Source organism: Haliotis rufescens, unplaced genomic scaffold (genome assembly GCF_023055435.1).
Source record: "Haliotis rufescens isolate VD_foot unplaced genomic scaffold, xgHalRufe1.0.p SCAF_1, whole genome shotgun sequence".
Classification (NCBI taxonomy): domain Eukaryota; kingdom Metazoa; phylum Mollusca; class Gastropoda; order Lepetellida; family Haliotidae; genus Haliotis; species Haliotis rufescens.
The window spans coordinates 19,747,830-19,769,441 of NW_025963779.1; the positions used below are offsets into that span (position 1 = coordinate 19,747,830).

At 38.7% G+C, this 21,612-nt stretch overlaps 1 protein-coding gene across 1 annotated transcript in view; it reads left to right on the plus strand.

Moving 5' to 3' along the window:
* Window positions 1-333: 333 nt before the first annotated feature.
* The window catches only part of LOC124113391, a 91,109-nt gene continuing 69,830 nt past the window's right edge, over window positions 334-21,612 (plus strand). Inside the window, exons 1-2 of the mRNA XM_046473704.2 lie at window positions 334-460; window positions 20,066-20,191. The gene's annotated coding sequence lies outside the window, so the exon portion shown is untranslated. The remainder of the gene's footprint in view (window positions 461-20,065; window positions 20,192-21,612) is intronic.

Genomic DNA, 21,612 nt, shown 5'->3' on the forward strand with positions numbered 1-21,612 from the left:
GAGATACCATGTCGCAGCTTAATATGAATGGTACTGAGGTAGTACGCACTTTTTATAAATATACGAGTTATTCAAAACTAGTTCGTGGATCACTCTACATTTATGATTCCTACATGTCCTACAGCGCATCGAAAATTATCTTTACAGCCAGTGTCAGTTAGAAATAGTTTATTAAAATAATACTAAAATTTAAAGTAAAGTTCAAATGATGACTTTACATCACAATCATATTCCGTGATATGTTCCGAACAGTATTTTTTTTACATTTCACTAACACAGCTTGGTTGCACACAGACTCGCACGTGTTCCGAATTTATCGACTAGTAGTGTGAACCCGCTTGGAGCACTTTATCGACCAGTTACGGCTTTTAAATATGGCGACCACCACTAGACAATGATAAATCCATGTGCAAACCTGTCAAAATAAGTTGTTTATACAGTTGTGATCGCAGTGTTGCAGGTAATAACTATGTTCACGTATGCTTTATATTTTAATCTCGAAGTTTGTGCATGCTGTAGTTAAATATATTATAGTTTGAGCCACGAAACGTTAATGAAAACAGAACGTGTTTACCTTCATTCTGAGATTCGTCTGCTGTCAAATTTCTGACATTTTGACAACTGTTTGTTCTGCAAGTAGGTTGCTACTGTTATTTAAGCACATTGTAACCTTGGAAATATGGTGGTTTGATCTCTCTTTATGTTTTAGATCCGTACATGTACATATTTGCATTATGTCGATGTTTGCTTTAATTTATTTTGTGGACCAGGCCTCGTGTCAATAGGCTAATCATTTTTCTAAAATCTAGTGTTCAATTATCCGAAACGTCACGACAAATGTCAAAGGTCTGCGATACTGTTACATATTTTTTATTTGTTTGTGTTCTGCGTTCTGCGTTCTGCACATACATCCCATGTACAGAAGATAAGGTCCCACACACTATTATAGCTGAGGCAAGTTTAGTGCATGCAGAAGGCGCGGTCGGGTAGCCTAGTGGTTAAAGCGTTAGCTCGTCACGCTGAAGACCCAGGTTCAATGTGTGAAGCCCATTTCTGGTGTCCCCCGCTGTGATATTGCTGGAATATTGCTAAAAGCGGCGTAAAACCATACACACTCACTAGTGCATGCAGATTATGCAATCTCATAATAATCAGATCTGTTATTCTGACGTGACACTTCTCTCCTTGAAGATCTGACATACCTTCCATAGGATCTAATGTCAGGGGGATTTTGTTATCAGCCAATAAGTGTTGAGGCTGTTAAGTTCTCGGTAAGATCAAGCAATCCATTCTGATCTTAGTATCATGAACGGGCAGTTCCAAATGGATAATAATATTGGTCATGCAATGTTGTGAATATGTTTTCACCATATCTCAGTCACATCTTTCAATCAAATTTGTAATTTCTTTTTGCTGTGCTTTCATTTCTCATATACAACATTAGCACAAGCATGCATTACATTTCAACATTCATACTTTTTTCCTCACATTCATCATCTTTATGATCTTACAATAAAATATCCATGAAGTTGAACAAAAAGACTTTCTTTTGTATGAAATACTGAATTGGTCAAAAATTTAATTTACCGACATATTATGCTGGGTTATAGATTTGGCAATGTTTCCTTGTGTCAGTCAAAAACAGATTGTAACCGATTACATTGTAATATTACACTGCTATGTTACAGTTATTGGCCTTGTGCTGGATCATTCTTGTTGCAAGCAAAGGAAATTAAGTCTTCACTTGGTATATTTTCCAAGCATCCCTTCTCTATTTGCAATCGTAAGCTTCGGTTCCTATCTTGAAAATTGAATGCTTTAAATTATTTATCCATGTATATCTTACTGTTATGTAATGTTACTGAAATGGCACGAAAGGATAGCTGCCATATTCTTACGGAAAAAGTTCCATGTTTGTCGAATCCAGGCAATATGGTGCCATTTTTACTTAGTGCCTGTTAAACTGTAATAACTCATGTAAAACTGCATTGAAGGATCAGTATTTCACTAAACATGTTTATAAATTCTTGTGATTCAGTTTATACATTTGAAGTGATGGAGGTGATTGGTTATCATCATGATCATCACTGCTAATGATGTTTGTTTTCTACAGGAATTCTTTTCTTGGCCTTAAATTATATGACATTTAGCATGTTTAGATAATCCAGATCCAGTTTGTTCAAAAAAACCTTTAAGACTATACTAGCCTGAACATGGCTCTTGGCCGCATTTTCAGTCGAATATAGTGTTATTATGTGACTATTATGAGCTGAGTTGAGCTTACAAGATGGAACAAAATTATATACTAGTTTCTGGCTTCTTATAACTTTCTAAATTACTACTGCTTGTTATCTAGTTCATGGTCAAATTACATTTTTTGAGGATTCATTCCAAGTTATGATCCAGGGTGCCATCCATCAAAATGACCTTATTCCACGTCTGTCATAAATCATCATATGTTAAATTGATCATACTTTAATATAGACTTGCGACAGTCGTAGTGATAATATGACATTGTGGAGCGACGCCCAGGTCATTGACACTAATTTCACACTACCTGTCTATGAAATTGTTATACATGATTTCCCACAAGAACAAAGGATCATTCATTGATCAAGAGTGTTTTACTTGTTGGCACACTTACATTCAAAAAGGGGCGGTCGGGTAGCCTAGTGGTTAAAGCGTTCGCTCGTCACGCCGAAGACCCGGGTTCGAATCCCGACATGGGTACAATGTGTGAAGCCCATTTCTGGTGTCCCCCGCCGTGATATTGCTGGAATATTGCTAAAAGCGGCGTAAAACCATACTCACTCACTCACTACATTCCAAAGGGCAGACCCCTTGTCATGATAATAGTTTGCATTGTGATACATATTAGATTGCAGCCAGTTGGGCAATATGTGAACGATACACTGTGTCAGAAGAACCCAAAGTGTTGTAATGTTTAAAGTTTGTGGAGCCGAAATCAAGGATTTGGGAAGTTCCTTTTAGGACTTTAAAAGGAACACAGATGTCCTAGTTGCAGAGTTGTGTCCCTTAGGCGTGTCACAAGGATGGTCATGGGTTCAAATCCCTCACTCACCCTGGTTTTGTTTCTAGGTTTGTCAGAACCATACTCATGCTCGTACAGTGTTCAACATTAACACTATCCCACTTGCCCAGGGCTAGTACAAACTTCCAAATTTCCCCATTGTTTTAACATTACAAGGGCATTTTATCTTTACCTGGGCTAGTAAAGTGTTTGGGTTTAGTTCTAACCCTGTTGTGGGTGTGAAATATTTAAGACCTGCATTACTTCAGGCTGATACAAGGTGTTATAACTGAAATAGTGTTTGATGTGATGTTTAACCAAACTTATTCAAAAGTGATATGACAAATGCTTTGGTGAGGGGAACTGAATTGTTTCTATATGTACCATGAGCAATGAGCAGCAGATCAACCAAGCTTTTAGCCCGTAGCAAACTTGTATTCCTACAAACTGCCTCTATGACATAGTGGATAGAGCATCTGCCAAGAAAGTGAAAGTTTGGCAGTTCAATCTTTGTGAAGATGATACTTGTTGTTACCCTGCCTTGTGCAGGGGATGAAACAAGGACTGGCCAAGTCAATGATAATAGTTATCAGTGTTGGATGCTCTGTCAGTTACTTGTATCAATGTGTGCAACATCTGTGGTGTTTTCCTTGACAACCTGTTCGGGGTAAACAAGACCAGTGTAAAATAACTGAACAGCTGTGGCCATGGAGTAGTTTGATTTAAACGAAGGGGGTTTGGATTGGGATGGGAGTGTGTGTGTGTGTGGGGGGGGTTGGGGGGTTGGGAGAGAAACATCATTAGTCTCTGAATATATAATTCAATCCTATATTTGGCATTCTATTATGCCAAAGTATTACTGTAAATCTTGAATTAAACGTGTCTCTAAATTAATATGACTGCTGACCCCTAGCCAAAAATGTGACTCAATATTAATGCGACTTAATGCGACTCTCCCCAACTTTTATTGATAGTATAAGGGCGTATGGTCACATTGATCAACAAAATAGTTTTGGAAATAATAAGGAAATTTTAGCAAAAACATCGCGTTACGGTGCGTTATAGTATTCCTTGTGCATTTGTGATTCTAATGATATAAGTTTTATTACAAAATTCATCACATGAAGTTTGCAGTTGCCAATTGAAATTACCCTACTGTTTTGCATCATTTTTTTTAACATTTTCCCTTTCTAAGTCAAGATTACTGTTAATTTTTTTTTTCAAAAGTACACTAATACAAACATTATGAATGTATGTTACTATTTGTGTCTTTCTTCATGCAAATTAATACTCTTTTGATACGAAAAAGGGGGAAAAAATGTAAAAACAGGCCAAACTGAATTTCTACACAGAGTTATGGGAATTGAATTGCCGCACGGGGAAGAGGCCACCCTAACTGTTTAGTATCTTTGTGGGTAGCATCGATTTTCATTTACACTATTTTGACTTGCAACACAAAGTACCGTAAATATTTTACCTGAACATTGCTTATTTTTATCGTGTTAATATTTTTAGTCAAAATGTACAAAACTTTCACTTAGGAAATTTATTAAACGCCTAAATATTCAGTTATTTTACAAATTGACTGAAAATTATGTCCATCTGTATTATTATTAATTCCAAACATTTTTATGTTTCAAGAGACTGAAAATGTTAGGATTAAAAGCACATTTCTATATTGTTTGGCTTCTAATCCTAGCATAATTAATCTATTGTGATGTTTTTAAGCCCTTTTGACCCTCTAAATTATTTAAATAAATGGACAGATTTTTCAGTCAAAATGACTGAAATATTTAGACATTTTATAAATTGCCTGAGAGAATCACATTTTACTAATTGACAAAGGAAAGACTTGTGAAAACAACGTCTATCGCACATCGAAGAACTTCCCAACCAAGACGTAGAGGAACTAGAATGAATCTGCTCAATGCTACTGCAAATGAAGAAAGACAAAATGCAAATATCATAATTACAACCTACCAAATTTATATGTATAATTTTAGGAAGCTTCCTTGTTCGAGGAATGTATCCGTGAATATCCACATAAAGGAACAATATCCCACCTGTCTGCAGCTGTTACAAAGAAACTTATTCAATGTCACGTGTCTCTGTAACAATCAAATATTTTAAGATATATATATCATTTCGGGATGTTATAACCCGTGTTCATTTCTCAACTGATCACTTTGTTTGTTTCAGTTGTTTCACATAGTCGTCAAGTCTCAAAGGTCAGCTGAGAAAGCCCACGTGACAACTATTTTCATAATGTCCATGGTTCTTAAAAAAAAATCAATTGAGTTAGATAACAATAAGCAATCAATCAACGTATTATCTGTTAACCCTTTGAAGAAAGTACAGTCAAGTCTCGTTAATCCGACAATCGGCTTTATCCGACACAAATGATGGGAACAAATTTAATCAGTGCTATTTAGACTTGTTAATCCGTCAGTCTCGCACTCCGACTCCGACACACCTAATTTGCAACAAATTGCTGAAATCAGTCTCGTTAATCAGACACAGTGATCAGCGTACTCCTTGGTCATTTGCCCGCGAGTACACAGCCCCGTGTTTTGATACGAGACGAGTCGCGAGTAGCTGCATATTTCAACAGCTGCAGAGATAAACATACTTAACAATAAACAAATACTGCTTTAAATAAACAAAACAGGATTAATAACATGCCTAGATTACCTCAATCTCATTAAAATCGGATTCAAGTTCTCGCTACCGCTGAGGACATCCCATTATAGGTCACGTCAGAACAACAAACTTTGACCAGCCATTGAAATTACTAACAGGAAGTCAACTTTAGCCACTAAAAAAGCAGCTTTCTTAAGCATTAGAAAACATATTCTGCTAACAATGTAACACAACAATATGATTATTTCCTTTTTCCTTTTTTATTACGTGTTTGTATCATTATCTATCGTGTAGTTGTCCAATTTTCGATCACAAATGTTGATACTACCTAATTTCGTTTATCCGACATACTCGTTAATCCAACATAATCGTATGCAACCAACAATGTCGGATTAACGGGACTTGACTGTATGTTGTTTTTACATTGGCATTTCACACCATGATATGAGTGTATTCCGTTTGCTTTAGTAAACCTAGACATGTAAACACTTACTTTTGACATATCCACTGTGCAAGATAACAGTGATTAATCAATCAACATATTTTCTGTTAATCCTTTGATGGCTAGGAATGATCCATTGATTTACAAAAAAGTAAATCAACTGATCATTCATCTCTTGCTTGGCTGCCATGTGCATATTACATAACACACATTTCACCTCACTTCAAACCTGGATTTAGATTGAATAATTACCCCAGACACAAGAAATGCCAAACAGGAACCTTTACCACTAATTATACCTGTAATAAATTCATCAACTGAGCATCAAGTGAATGACAACAAATACATAAGTGTAGCGTTATACCAGAAAACGTGGATGACAACAATGGAGTAGTAATCGTATTATCCATGCAATCCGAAAATGCTTTCACTGCTGGGATACTATTTTTTTAAATATTATTAAACTATAACCATGAGGGGTATTTCAAAATGACAACATCAAATGGGTCCACGGTAGAATGAGATGGCAACGTGACTGTTAACCTTCTAGCCTCATAGACCAGGTTGCATACCCCCCCAGGGAGCTGAGAATAGTATGACACATTGATTCATTAACTGTAGTAATAATACTGTAGTACTTTGAGCATGCGTAAATATATGTGTGACATTAATAATAGGGGGTGCTGTCCGGGCTTGCTGGGGGGGAGGACAGAGGGTGCTGCCCTTCAGGCTCTTGGTGCTGCTGTTGCTGGCCGAGTTGCTATGGGCAGAGGATGTCTCCAGTCTGTCTTCACTGTTCTTGCTGCCTTCTGGAACAGAGAGGGAAACATGCGGGCTCTGTTGGTGTTCCAAGCAAATAATGACTATTTAATTGGTGAATGAGAGATTATAAATGGGAATCAGACTGATTATTTGATCTGACTCATTACTGATTTGAGTTCCAGAGTAAGAAATTACTAAAACAATGCAAATCTGGAGTGTTTCTCCTAAAACTAGTTGTTCCATAAACCATCGGTTTGAAATGATTAGTATTTATCTCTACTGTGGATGGGGCGGTCGGGTAGCCTAGTGGTTAAAGCGTTCGCTCGTCACGCCAAAGACCCGGATTCGATTCCCGACATGGGTACAATGTGTGAAGCCCATTTCTGGTGTCCCCCGCCGTGATATTGCTGGAATATTGCTAAAAGCGGAGTAAAACCATACTCACTTACTCACTCACTCTACTGTTGATTGTATCTGTAAGCTTCCTGTTTGATCAGGTAGTACAGGAAGAATAAGGTAAATGAAGGTTACATGCCAAGATTTACTGAGAGAAGTCGAGTGATGTGTAACATGCTCTTCGGTGAAGTATTGCATTAGCAGTGTATACTCGGGGATCAATTTTGCTATATCCCAATCTGCACCAGTGGAGGTAAAACCTTGCAAGTGCAGGTAGCTTTCTTGGCCCGCTTGCACCAGGTGCAGGTAACATTCCCCACCACATGTGCACGACAGCAGTTATATTTGATAAATGTGGAAAACTGGAACTTCTTTTAGAACTTGGAGTCCAGTCCAGGAAACAAAGGTTCATGGAAATAGTGAAATACACAGGTCTGCATGCAGTGAACTTGCAGAATTAATTTTTCACAATTACCACTAGAACAGTCACTTATGAGGTTATAATCATATCAAACAGATGCTTTGAAACTTCTGTTTAAGGTTGTTTACTGGATATCAAGATGTGAAATGCCACATGCAGATTTCCTAAAAATAAAATACTGGAGCAACTTCTCAACATGCTCAAGTTTATTTTCTCTTTGATTTGATTTAATAATCAAAATAACTGAAAATATAGTGTTTCAAGTTATGATAAAATGCAGCCAATATTATGGTGGTGCAACCTGATTAATTCACTTGGTTGCACCTGGTGCTGGCAGGAAAACAATGAAATCGTTCCCTGCTGCTGTTTGCTTGTAGATTTAAGAACAGTAACAAATAATAATGATAAAAATAATAACAACAACAACAATAATAAAAAACAAAAAAACAAGGCAAATATGCAGACCTCGCTTTCTAAATGTCACGCTTGCATCCCAAGTAGCAAGTTGTCCGACTCTCCGTTGTTCTTGGTGCCTTAGGTTTGGTATCTCCAAATCTGTTGACTGACACTGGAATAGTACCCAGGTTTGCTACCAGGGAAACAGCCCTTCTGACAATCTGGGTAATGCAGAAGGCTGCAGTGTTGGGGAGTCTTCACATTCTCCGAAAAGTTCTGGGTGCTTCGCATTCTGGGCTGCGTGTAGAGGGGGCAAGGGCTCTGAGCTGATGAAGAGCCTAACCAGCCTGACTGTGCCAGGATCACCCAAACCGTCTTTGCTGCATTTTTTATTTTAATCTGATAATAATAATAATAATAATAATAATTTTTTAAAAATACCAAACCCATAGCAATCCTGTGTTGCGCTGCAAGATATTGACAATTAGACAAAGTACTGAGGTGAATGCATTCAGGGTCTGTAAGAAACACCTGTTGGAACCGTATTAGAATAGGACACCCCTACACTCTATTGCTTGTCATAAGAGGTGAATAAATGATTGAATCACATGATCAGGCTCTGTGACTTTGTTGACAGCATGAAACCCCGATGACATGGGATGTTGCTCATTGTATCAACACCTGGTTTGACTTGCCCAAACTGGGTATTGCCCGTTGCTGGAATACTGCTGATTGCAGCATAAAACAAAAGGCAAATGTTAAAAACAGTAAATATTCATTAATTTTGTCTGTCTGCTTTGCATAGAAGTAGTTTTATCTGTTGTTAATTCTAGTCTAAACTGATGATGGACGATTATTACAAGCATGAAAGGTTGAATGATTGTAGCTGCCTACCTGCAGGTGTCTTATGATAGAGAGTAGACGTGGCACTTGTATGATAGAGAGTAGATGAGGCACTTGTATGATAGAGAGAAGATGAGGCACTTGTATGATAGAGAGTAGATGAGGCACTTGTATGATAGGGAGTAGATGTGGCACTTGTATGATAGAGTGTAGATGTGGCACTTGTATCATAGAGAGTAAATGAGGCACTTGTATGATAGAGAGTAGATAGTGGCACTTGTATGATAGAGAGTAGATGTGGCACTTGTATGATAGAGAGTAGATGTGGCACTATCTATGATAGACAGTAGAGGGTGGCACTCGTATGATGGAGAGTAGATGGTGGCACTTACATGATAGATAGATGTTGGCACTTGTATGATAGAGAGTAGATAGTGGCACTTGTATGATAGAGAGTAGATGAGGCACTTGTATGAAAGAGAGTAGATGTGGCACTTGTATGATAGAGAGTAGATGGTGGCACTTGTATGATGGAGAGTAGATGAGGCACTTGTATGATAGAGAGTAGATGAGGCACTTGTATGATAGGGTGTAGATGTGGCACTTGTATGATAGAGAGTAGATGTGGCACTTGTATGATAGAGAGTAGATGTGGCACTTGTATGATAGAGAGTAGATGAGGCACTTGTATGATAGAGAGTAGATAGTGGCACTTGTATGATAGAGAGTAGATGAGGCACTTGTATGAAAGAGAGTAGATAGTGGCACATGTATGATAGAGAGTAGATGAGGCACTTGTATGATAGAGAGTAGATGTGGCACTTGTATGATAGAGAGTAGTTGGTGGCACTTGTATGATGGAGAGTAGATAATGGCACTTGTATGATGGAGAGTAGATAATGGCACTTGTATGATAGAGAGTAGATGAGGCACTTGTATGATAGAGAGTAGATGTGGCACTTGTATGATGGAGAGTAGATAGTGGTGCATGTGTGATAGAGAGTAGATGTGGCACTTGTATGATAGAGAGTAGATGTGGCACTATCTATGATAGACAGTAGAGGGTGGCACTCGTATGATGGAGAGTAGATGGTGGCACTTACATGATAGATAGATGTTGGCACTTGTATGATAGAGAGTAGATGTTGGCACTTGTATGATAGAGAGTAGATGTGGCACTTGTATGATAGAGAGTAGATGTGGCACTATCTATGATAGACAGTAGAGGGTGGCACTTGTATGATAGAGAGTAGATGGTGGCACTTGTATGATGGAGAGTAGATAGTGGCACTTGTATGAATTTGAAAATCCACACGAAAGTACGATGAATGAGGCCTCTAAGTTGGATATTTGAAGAGAACATAAACTGTGAGAGAGTTCAATGTGTGCCATCACCATGATCATGGCTGTTGTTTGACATTAATCTGAAAGTGCCTCAAACAAAACCACCCATTAAGCCAGGGAGTGCTGAGTCTGCAGGTCCTGATAAAGTCTGTTCAACTTGAGCATGTTGAAAATTAATCTCCAAATTGTGAGTAGAAACCAGATGCTAAAAGACTTATATGGGGACATTATGGAGATAATGCCAACATGCTGCCAGTGGTAGCCAAGGTTACTTAAATTGCTTTTCCAGTTGATTTGATTGTGAAAATGTTTGCATTAATTGAGGTTAATATTGGGTTACCTAGAAGGGGTTGTGAAACCCCGCATCACTGATCTTCTACACATGTGGCTAATTGGTAATTTTGTTTGGTTGTTGCTAGTTGAAAGTGTTGCCTGCAAGAGGATATGTAGAGATTATAACATGATGTGTGGTTCTCATTTCACTCACTCACGCACGCACTTTCACTCACTCACTCACTCACTCACTCACTCACTCACTCACTCACTCACTCCTGTGTCTGATCTCTGACATTTCATGTGTTATTCTCTGAAACTGTATCCATTTGTATAGTGAACAGTTATGTCATAATTTAAAAGAATTTTTTTTTTTTTGAAAATCAGAAATGTTGACATGAAAAAGAAATACAAATTGCATGTGTCTCTATTCATCATTTTCTTCAGTTCAATCAGTGTGACTTGCCAAACTCGCTACCTAGCCAGACTTGGACCCCGGCCAAACTATTAGTGAATAACGGAAGCAAATCAGCTCAGAATTTGTTCTGTTATTTGTCATAGTAATGTCTGTTCTTGTGTATTGATATTATTCTGTTAAAGTGTAGTAGCCATCAGAGCTAGCTATACCTCAAGAAGGTTTACTAGCGTACTGCTAGTGGCCTATCAATTTCTAATATTGCTGTATCAGCACAACAAAGGTGTGTCTGCCTCGCTAATAAGGTCTCCTCTTGCTCTCCTTCCCCTCCTCTGGGGAGGATACACTTTAGCTGAAGTCTACCCCTCCTGCATCCTCTAAACAAGGGGGATAGGGGAACACACAGCCCATGAAGTTACACGTGTTGATAACATGAGAATGACCATGAAACCCAGAGTTTATGTTTAATATCCTTGCATATATGGCTATGTCTCACCCAAGCATTATCTTCTGTGGAAGCTGGTGGAACCAAGATATCGCTTGGGTGAAAATTAATAGCGTCACAATGCGTTGCAGATCATTATGATGTCATTGGTTACCATGATGTCACAATCAAATGACATCTCTAGTATCTCTACCACTGAAGCTGATTTTGTGAACCTTTTACACTCAAGACACTGGTTATAACTGTTTACAAACTGAAAAAGTTGAAAGAAGGATTTTGGATGATAAATAGAATCTCACCTGAGTGTCTTTTCCTATCAAATATATCATCACTTATCTGTAAAGTTTACACTGTAAATGATTATGTTAGCATGCAAAAAATAAATTACCCCTTCAGCATTTTGTATCCTTAGGGCACAGCTCATTGAAATGTCCTCCTTGGAATCACTGGCTCTTCTCTTGAAATAACTCTATGTTAGTAATGTTCTAATTTTGAAGATTCTAATTAATTCCCTTAGCTGTCGGCGTTCCCATCCCCTTCCGAACCATAGCTTGAAACTGTTCCATGTTTTTCAATGAAACTTGGCATATGCATTGCTCATGCCATTAACTGGTGTCTTTTGCTATTTTTTAATTTTTCTAAATTTTATTTTGTCACATTTTAAAAATTTGGACTTCATCTCAAACAAGTCAGTGCTTTGTTTCCAAGCCATAAACCTCAAATTAATGAATATTTTTGCTTGAAACTGTACATGTGCAGTGACCACCTGCTGAATTATTTCCTTTTCATAGTTTTCAATTCTAAGTTTTTTTATTTCTTGTGTTTCCATGGGAACAGCTTGGAAACTCTGAAGAGTCTTTCTACTTAGCCTAAAGCTACTGATTGTTCATTATGGGTACATCTACTAGCACAATACAATCTACCATCCAAACTGCTGTTGTAAGTTCAATAGTCTCATCTCCCATAAAGAGACAACATGGCATCAACTGTAGTGATGCTTCATTAATGCATTACCGTATAAAACCGTAGATAAGCCAAATTTTGAAAAGAATTCTGTAGTTCTAAGTAATTTTTTTGCTACTTTCTTTATTTCCAAACACATTTATAGTAACTTCTTGAACAAATGTATCGGAAAAAGGGGAGGGGGACATCTGTGTTTATGAGTAAAAACACATCCTAGTTGTGCCACTGAAGTGCCACTTTTATGAACAGTTCTTGATATATTTGGTATTCAAAGACCCTGAAGAGATTCTCTATGTACACTAATAGGTTGTTTGTCATGTTTATGCTTCTGGATGTCAAAAGATACAACAGCTAAAACACTTAAAATCTTTCAAAAAGATGTACACCTAAGGTTGAGGAAATAAAATTCAAATGACAAATAATTAACTTTGAGTCAGCTAAATGAAAGAAGAGACTTCTGAATGTTCTTTTAGTGGAAGAAAGAATGCCAAGACACACACAAATTTCAATTAATGCTGGCTTAACATAATGGCAGGCTGCCATCTTTAAAGGTATGATAGTGTGTTCATCTGTGAAACTTAAATCCTCATCTCTACAGAGATAATATTTTTTGCTGATACATTAAATCCTTTATGAATCCCCCTTGCATTGATTTTTGCGTTTCTCAGTTGTGGCAGCAGCATTAAATCCAAATCATTCACTCACTCACTCTTCTGTGTTGCATTCGTTGATGTCAGCGCTGACCATGTTTATGGCTTCCTATATAACCATGAAGTGATTACAGTTGATAGCATTTTCAGTCACAGATAAATCATGTTGGGTATTGAGGGCTGTTACAAATGAATACAGAGTTTCATAATATATTATCTATCTTTGATCTTCGTCTGTTTAAACAAACTAGATCAGCATTACTGATTTGTATGTGTGTGTTCAGAATATCAGTTTAAATTCATTTGAATTACCCATCAGAAACTCCAATTATGACAAGGTGCTGTACTCCATCATGATAGGAGTAATCAATAGTGTAGTCATGGTAAGTGAACACAATGAAAGCCTTAATCACAAATGTGATGTAACATGTTATTGGTGCTATTCATAGAGTGCAGGTAGGCATGCCAATGTTTTAATTTATGTTCACCTAGTTTTACGTTGACTTATAGAACTAGGGGTCCGGGGGGCCCTAAATAATAACTTTTAAGGGTCCTTGCAGGCAATATGAGGGCCCTGTATGATATGGTGTAGTGTACTGTACATCTTGATAATTACTTGAGAGCCTGGTATGAATCAATGATCATGTAGACAGTGGTCATTATTGATGGATGAAATAACAGACACGTCACTGCCCTTGATGCGCTGTAGGTACAATGAATATTATTGTGTATCCTTCGGGATGCAGTTTCTTTTTTTTGCATCCATTCTCTACATTTTATGCATACTGGATGCGGACCCTGATTCATCATTATTGCTGTCCCCATGGGGTGTCCAGGGAGTAGTAGATCTCCGTAGCGTGAGTATCCCATGCTGTGGACCTGTGGAGTTGCCGAGAGATGATCAGGTGGTCAGGCTGGGGGATTGGGCTGACTGTGTGTCAGGGTGCCTCAGTGACTTGAAGTGTTCCTGATACTTTCACTCACTTGTTTGTTTGGTCAAGATTTGATTATTTCCTGGTTCCCATAATGTGGTCGGAGTAATTCTGAGACCTTATTAAATAGAATTCACTACACTTACCCTATTTTTGAGATGAAATACTACTCCTGAAGCTGGTCACAATGACAACTTCACTGTCCTAGCAGAGCTACAGATAAGCAGTGTATTTGGGTAAAATACCCCCCAAAAATATTCAAAACCCAATTACTTTCAATTAACTTGCATACAGAAATGCAAGCATTAAATGAAAAACTCAAATGTATAAAAACAGCTTGTGTAATACCCAATGAAGCTTTTTCAGCATGCATACAAAGGAGCTAATTTCCGAAACACAATTACGAGATAATTTACTTTCTGAGTCAAGCCTATATATTCAGAACAGTTATATACATCTGAAACATTATTTCAATTTTTCAAAATCTTAAAATGTCACTAATTTTGGTAAAAACCCAATAGTGTAATGAATAGATGAGTGAAAAAATATTGGTTACCCAATGAAAAATGTAATAACCTAATTAAGATAGAAACCCCAGAGTAAAAACTCAATTGCTCAAAAAGATATCTGGAGCTCTGCCTAGTGATCATATGAGACAACACATGTACTCTATGTGTGTCTCAATGACAGCAGTTGTAATAATAAAATATGAAACAAATTATTATGGACTTGTTAACGCTTGATAAATAAAAACATGTTAAACTTAGTGTTGTAGAAGCAATCCTGATTGTGTGGCCTCAAGTTAGGGCATTGTCAGTTTCCAGGGCTGTACAAAAATGCTTTCTGCGTTGCATGGTTGGGAAATGTGAATTATCATGCATGTTCAGCTGTATTGGAAATGTTCAGACATGAGTGGAAGGAAAAAAAATCTATCTCAATATTTGTATTTCAAGCCCAATATAATGGATGTATTTTCAGTTTATTGATTTTGGTGCTGGAATTTGATTCCAGCCCAATAGAGAATACATTGATGAAATTTCCACTAGTGTGCCCAGGTTACTATGTAATGGCTGCAGTGGTGAGCACCTGATTAACAGATTGTTCCCATACACAGAGTGCAGGACGACTTGTTACATGGTGGCTGTAGTGGGAGAGGAATCACATCACCATGGCTGCAGTGGGTTGTTGGCAGGGGATGGTGACACCTAATATGTCAGGCAGGCCAAGATGGTATCTCAAACATCCTGTGGATTTCCTGGAATTGGTTTGAGAACTTCCTTTCTTCTTGGCTTATCTCTACCTTAAGAAACTGATATTTATAGCTTGAATGTTTTGAAATATTTCGAGGGAAAAGTGTTTTTTAGTGATACAGCTCGTCTAGATTGTTTATTGCGGATGTAGGAGATGAATGTGATTGGTCTCCATTTTGTTTATGTAGATGCATCGAGGAGCAGGATTTTGTGAAGAAATCATGTCTACCAATCTATCATCTGAGAGAAGTGTAGGGAGTTATGTTTCTCCAGGACAATGCTGCTGAAGATTGTTCCGATGATGCATAAGTTGTAATGATGTTAAAACTAGCTGCTTGAGTTGTTAAACTTGAGGCATTGCTCTTTTGGGAAACAAAACATTTTTCATGATACTTGATATAATGATTGTACAGACATTTGGGAACTTCATCTGATGTTGTGTGGTGTTTGTCCTGCGGTGTTCCTCTGATCTTGCACCCTGTCGACATGGTCGAAGTTCACATTGTATAATGTGTGTTCTATGACAGATTTTATACATGATGTAAAACAAGTCTTCTTTATGTTGAGAAAAATTATTTATTACCTATGTGATGTTCTAGCCCCTCCAGCAATGTGAATTCATGCGTGTAATGCAACAAAACACTGTCAACATGATCCACATGATCAGTGTTGTCTATTGAATGTTTGTTTGTTGTATAACACCGCACTCAGCAATATTCCAGCTATATGACAGCGGTCTGTAAATAATCAAGTCTGGACAAGACAATCCAGTGATTGATATCATGAGCATTGATCCACGCAATTGTGATGCGATGACATGCATCAACCAAGTCAGCAAGCCTGACCACCCTATCCCTGGCATGAAATGCCCTTGGCAGCTTTATAGACTAGGACCTGATTACTCCCTGCTTCAGTGCAGTCGATATCAGTATTCAATCATTATCCAAACAGGTGTTATCAGGTACCACAACCAGAGCATCACAGAACTTTGATTGCGATATCGTTGATTGTTCCTTCCTACTTGGTAGTCGAATGTTTTATTTATCTAAGCCGTACATATATGTCGTTAGACAACCTACGTCTTGTTTTTTGCTTACCATGAACACATTCCAGTCAGTCATGTTTATGATGTGAGTTGGTCCCCTGCCATCGAGACCTCCTCCGTGGTCTAGTGGCAGAGCGTCCGCCCGGAGAGCGATAGGTCCGGGGTTCAATCCCCGGCCGCGTCATACCAAAAGACGTTAAAAGATGGTACTTGTTGTTACCCTGTCTGGCGCTCTGCATTAAGGGGCTAAAACAAGGACTTGTTGGCTTGGAGTCAGTATTCTGTGTCTGAGTGGGGTATTCATGGGGTATTAAACTGCGGCATGGTACCTCAGTGAGCTAGCACTATAAATCGGCATCAGTCCAGACTAGTACAAGCAGCCACACACACACACGTACATGCACGTCGCTATATAAGTGCAATAATCTTTGACGCGACGTTAAACCCCATTTCACCTCACCTCACCCAGCCATCGATGCTAAGTGTAAGGTGGTCAGGCTTGGTGACTTAGTTCATTGTGTGCCATTGTGCCCTGACGACGGGAGAAGTTGATCATATCTATCACTGGTTTGTCTGGTCCAGACTTTATATAGGCGGACGTCATTTAGAAGGAAACTAAATATGGTTGAGCAATATCTTGTAATTTCACATTATGTTTGACAAATGTATTGCAATTAACTTGATAGTATGTGGATATTAATTCATATCATATACTATATTTACCACAGTAATATTCCGTCAACCCCATTAAGCGTTAATTCCGAAATATCTCGTTTACTTTTAGCAATGATTGGCATCCCTCATACTGAAATGTGACGTATAGTGGATGAATGGATATCATGCACGAGGATATGGAAACAACAGGGAAATTAACATTTAGACAAACTGTTCAGACTTTTCAAAGACAACTGGGTTAGAAAGATTTTGTTTTTATTGGGCTTTCATTTTGTTGTTAAACCTGGAAGTTAGTCAAGATCCTTGAAATCCTGGGCATTTTAGAATGCCTGGGGCTTTCTGTCACCATGCCCCAGGCATTCCTACAAAATGCCTGGGGTTCTCAGGTTTTGTCTGCCTTTGATGTTTATCAACATTTTGAAGACCCTCCCATGAGAGTAGTGTTACATCACCAAGGATTTATTGATATCATTTTAATATGTATCTATTGTTTTTACTGTCAAGGGTTCACATTTTGAACCAAAACCTCAAGTCTGCTTTTAACCTACACATAATAGCACCTACAGAAATAAGCATCTTGCAAACAAAAGATGCCATCAGAACTGTTTCCTAGAATGTAGCTAGCTTTTTGATTGGCTTTCTTTGCCTTGTGCCCACCACTGAGATCCTGTGAACTAGATGATTATGTGTATAAAGCATCCTCACATCGGTTTTTAAGGTAAGACTTCGCCTTTTGCAGATAATAATGGTTATTTTTACTTGTCCTTACAGCATGTACAAAATTCTATTGAATTTCTGCTTATAGCTGGTACTGGCGACAGAACTGCGATGTGCATGCTTGTCAACCTGACATTCATGTGTAAGAAATGTGACATTTATGTTCAACATGGTAACTTCTGCATCTCAGGTGGAATAAACGCTAAGTTACGTAATGATTTTTGTCAGGAAATACAGAAAACTGGGTGAGCAAGAGTTAAGATCCCCTGACTACTGGTGGAATGAAATAATAAGAACCTAGTATTGATCAGAGGGTTTTTTCAAATGATTAGAATTATAGAAGAAACATTATTTGGTTTGGTTCAGCTTGGCTTTCATTGGTTTTTAATGGGCAATAAGTGCATGGCCAAGATGGACTTTATTCTCTGAGGTAACCAGGGAGACCTAGCCCTGCTTCAGCGAGACAAACATGGTTACTGTGTTTCCATTTTTGGTCAGTTTTATTCAGATCCAATTTTAGGCAAAATTGAAGCATTGAGATGTAGTTCAAAATCACAGCCCTCAAATGCTACTTGTCAATGAGGACTGCCGTCATTGGATGCTTACTTCTCATCAGTACGACCCGTAAATTGGTCTTCAGCAACCCATGCTTGCCGTAAAAGGCGACTATGCTTGTCGTAAGACTAAGAAGTGACTAACAGGATCAGGTTGTCAGACCCGCTGACTTGCTCGATGCATGTCATCAAAAACCAATTGCGTAGATCGATGCTCATGATGTCAATCACCGGATTGTCTGGTCCAGACTCAAATATTTTACAGACCGCCGTCATATAAGTGGAATATTGCTAAGTGCGGCATTAAACAACAAAAAACAAAACAAATCTCATCAGTACAATTTAGTAGCTTCAGATTAGTGTGAAATTCGATTGCTGTGTATTGTGATAGTTGTGGCCATATACTTGTCTCCCTATGCTTTAGACCTTGCACCACGTCATACCAAAAGACGTTAAAAGATGGTACTTGTTGTTACCCTGTCTGGCGCTCGGCATTAAGGGGCTAAAACCAGGACTGGTCAGCTCGGAATCAGTATACTGTGTCTGAGTGGGATATTCATGTTGAACTGCGGCATGGTATCTCAGTGAGCTAGCACTATAAATCGGCATCAGTCCGGACTAGTACAAGCAGCCACACAAACACACACACGTACATGTGTGGGGCGGTCGGGTAGCCTAGTGGTTAAAGCGTTCGCTCGTCACGCCGAAGACCTGGGTTCGATTCCCGACATGGGTACAATGTGTGAAGCCCATTTCTGGTGTCCCCTGCCGTGATATTGCTGGAATATTGCTAAAAGCGGCGTAAAACCAAACTCACTCACTCACACTATATAAGTGCAATAATCTTTGACGCGACGTTTAACCCCATTTCACCTCACCTAGTCCTTGCACCAACCATGCAGCAAGCAAATGTCCATTGTGATGCAGACATTGAAGAACATAATGGGCAGTCCACAGAGCTGGGGTATTGCTGTCTTAGTAGCTATAAAAATACCACACATGACAGAGCAATAGGCACACACAGTCATTGATTAACTATGTACACAGTGGGTGATGTTGGATTCATCACAGTACTATGGACATTCGTTGCAGGTTTAGTGTTTAGCTTACTCTTTGGGAACGCTTAGTGTCATCACTGATTTTCAATGACCCAGTCATATAATTTTGATCACTATTTGCCTTTTACACCCACTGGGATCGGTTTTTGGTGGATAATCAAGACTGATTGTTCTCTGGCGTTCATGTTAAATTATGACTTCAGGATCGTCATAGTTGTCAGTCCCATTTGTATTTGAGTGAAAAATATGTAAGTTCAACTAAAATGACAATATGCACCGCGTCATTTCACAGTGCTGTCAACAGTATCGAACCCCATTCAATTGAACTCTCTCAGATTTGAACCTTGTTTCTTTAACTCACCCACTCAGATTTGAAACTTGTTTTTTTCACTCACTCACTCACTCAGATTTGAACCTTGTTTTTTTCACTCACTCAGATTGGAACCTTTTTTTTCTCACTCACTCTTTCAGATTTGAACCTTGTTTTTCTCACTCACTCTTTCAGATTTGAACCTTGTTTTTCTCACTCACAGTCACACTCTCAGATTTGAACCTTGTCCTTCTCACTCTCTCCAATTTGAGGGGCGGTCGGGTAGCCTAGTGGTTAAAGCGTTCGCTCGTCACGCCGAAGACCCGGGTTTGATTCCCGACATGGGTACAATGTGTGAAGCCCATTTCTGGTGTCCCCCGCCGTGATATTGCTGGAATATTGCTAAAAGCGGCGTAAAACCAAACTCACTCACTCACTCACTCTCCAATTTGAACAATGTTTCATTCACTAACTTACTCACTTTGATTTGAACTTTGTTTCAGTCACGACTCAAGAAGGGCACAACATTCACCAGTGATCACGGACAAGGCAGTTTCCACTATGTCCTCCTCCAAGCACGGTGGTGGAACGAACAGTCTTTGTTCTAACTCGGTGTGAAACTCATACAGGTATTGTTTACAGTGCAGTTAAAATTTACATTTCTGAAAGAAAATATATGCTTAATACATACAGAATACTGAATGAGCTCCCATGTAGGACCAAGTTTATGAAATGAGTGAATAGTTCTGTATCTAACAAGCGAAAGGGATTACACGGAAGCGAGTTTAGTATAATATTTATTACTTGTTCATAACTTTCTGAAAATAATTTCACTGTTGTGTGTGAATAGGCCAACATCTACACGATCCACAGCATAATCCAAATGACATGCATGGGCGTATACAGAGGGGGGGTTCGAAAAAAATCCTTATTTCTGTATAAATTACCACCAAAGACAATAAATAGATCTTAATTGTGCACTCCCCCTTTTAAAAAAAAGCTGTATCCGCCCATGACATGAACAGAATAATACTTCAAACACATTAAAAGTTGACATTAATTTAATAGCTTACAACAGCCTACCTTTAGAATTTAGGGATCCATTCCACAAATCTATCGTAGCGCTACGATCGCCTTATACAGTCATGTCACAATAACCTATGATGTAATTTGTGAAAATTTTGTTGCATGATACACCGGCGAAAAATATTGCCATGTGATGTCAGCCTAGCGACAGTGTTGCTGGGGTCATCGAATGTGCATAAGCTCCTCTCTCCTCACCGTAAAAGGCGACTATGCTTGTCGTAAGAGGTGACTAACGGGATCAGGTGGTCAGGCTCGCTGACTTGGGTGATGCATGTCATTGTATCCCAATTGTGTGGATCGATATTCATGATATCAATCACTAGATTGTCTGGTCCAGACTCGATTATTTTACAAACCGCCATCATATAGTTGGAATATTGCTGAGTGTGGCGTAAAATAACAAACAAACAAACATAACAAACAAGCGACTGTGGTCTAGAAGCAATGGAAGTCATGGTGTCTAGGCTAGGCAAACCAATACTGTATATTGTAGGGTGCAGTCGTCAACTTCACCATATATACCACAGTAGTCTAGAAGCAATGGAAGTCATGGTGTCTAGGCTAGGCAAACCAATACTGTATATTGTAGGGTGCAGTCAGTCAACTTCACCATACATACCACAGTGGTCTAGAAGCAATGGAAGTCATGGTGTCTAGGCTAGGCAAACCAATACTGTATGTTGTAGGGTGCAGTCAGTCAACTTCACCATATATACCACAGTAGTCTAGAAGCAATGGAAGTCATGGTGTCTAGGCTAGGCAAACCAATACTGTATGTTGTAGGGTGCAGTCAGTCAACTTCACCATATATACCACAGTAGTCTAGAAGCAATGGAAGTCATGGTGTCTAGGCTAGGCAAACCAATACTGTATATTGTAGGGTGCAGTCGTCAACTTCACCATATATACCACAGTAGTCTAGAAGCAATGGAAGTCATGGTGTCTAGGCTAGGCAAACCAATAC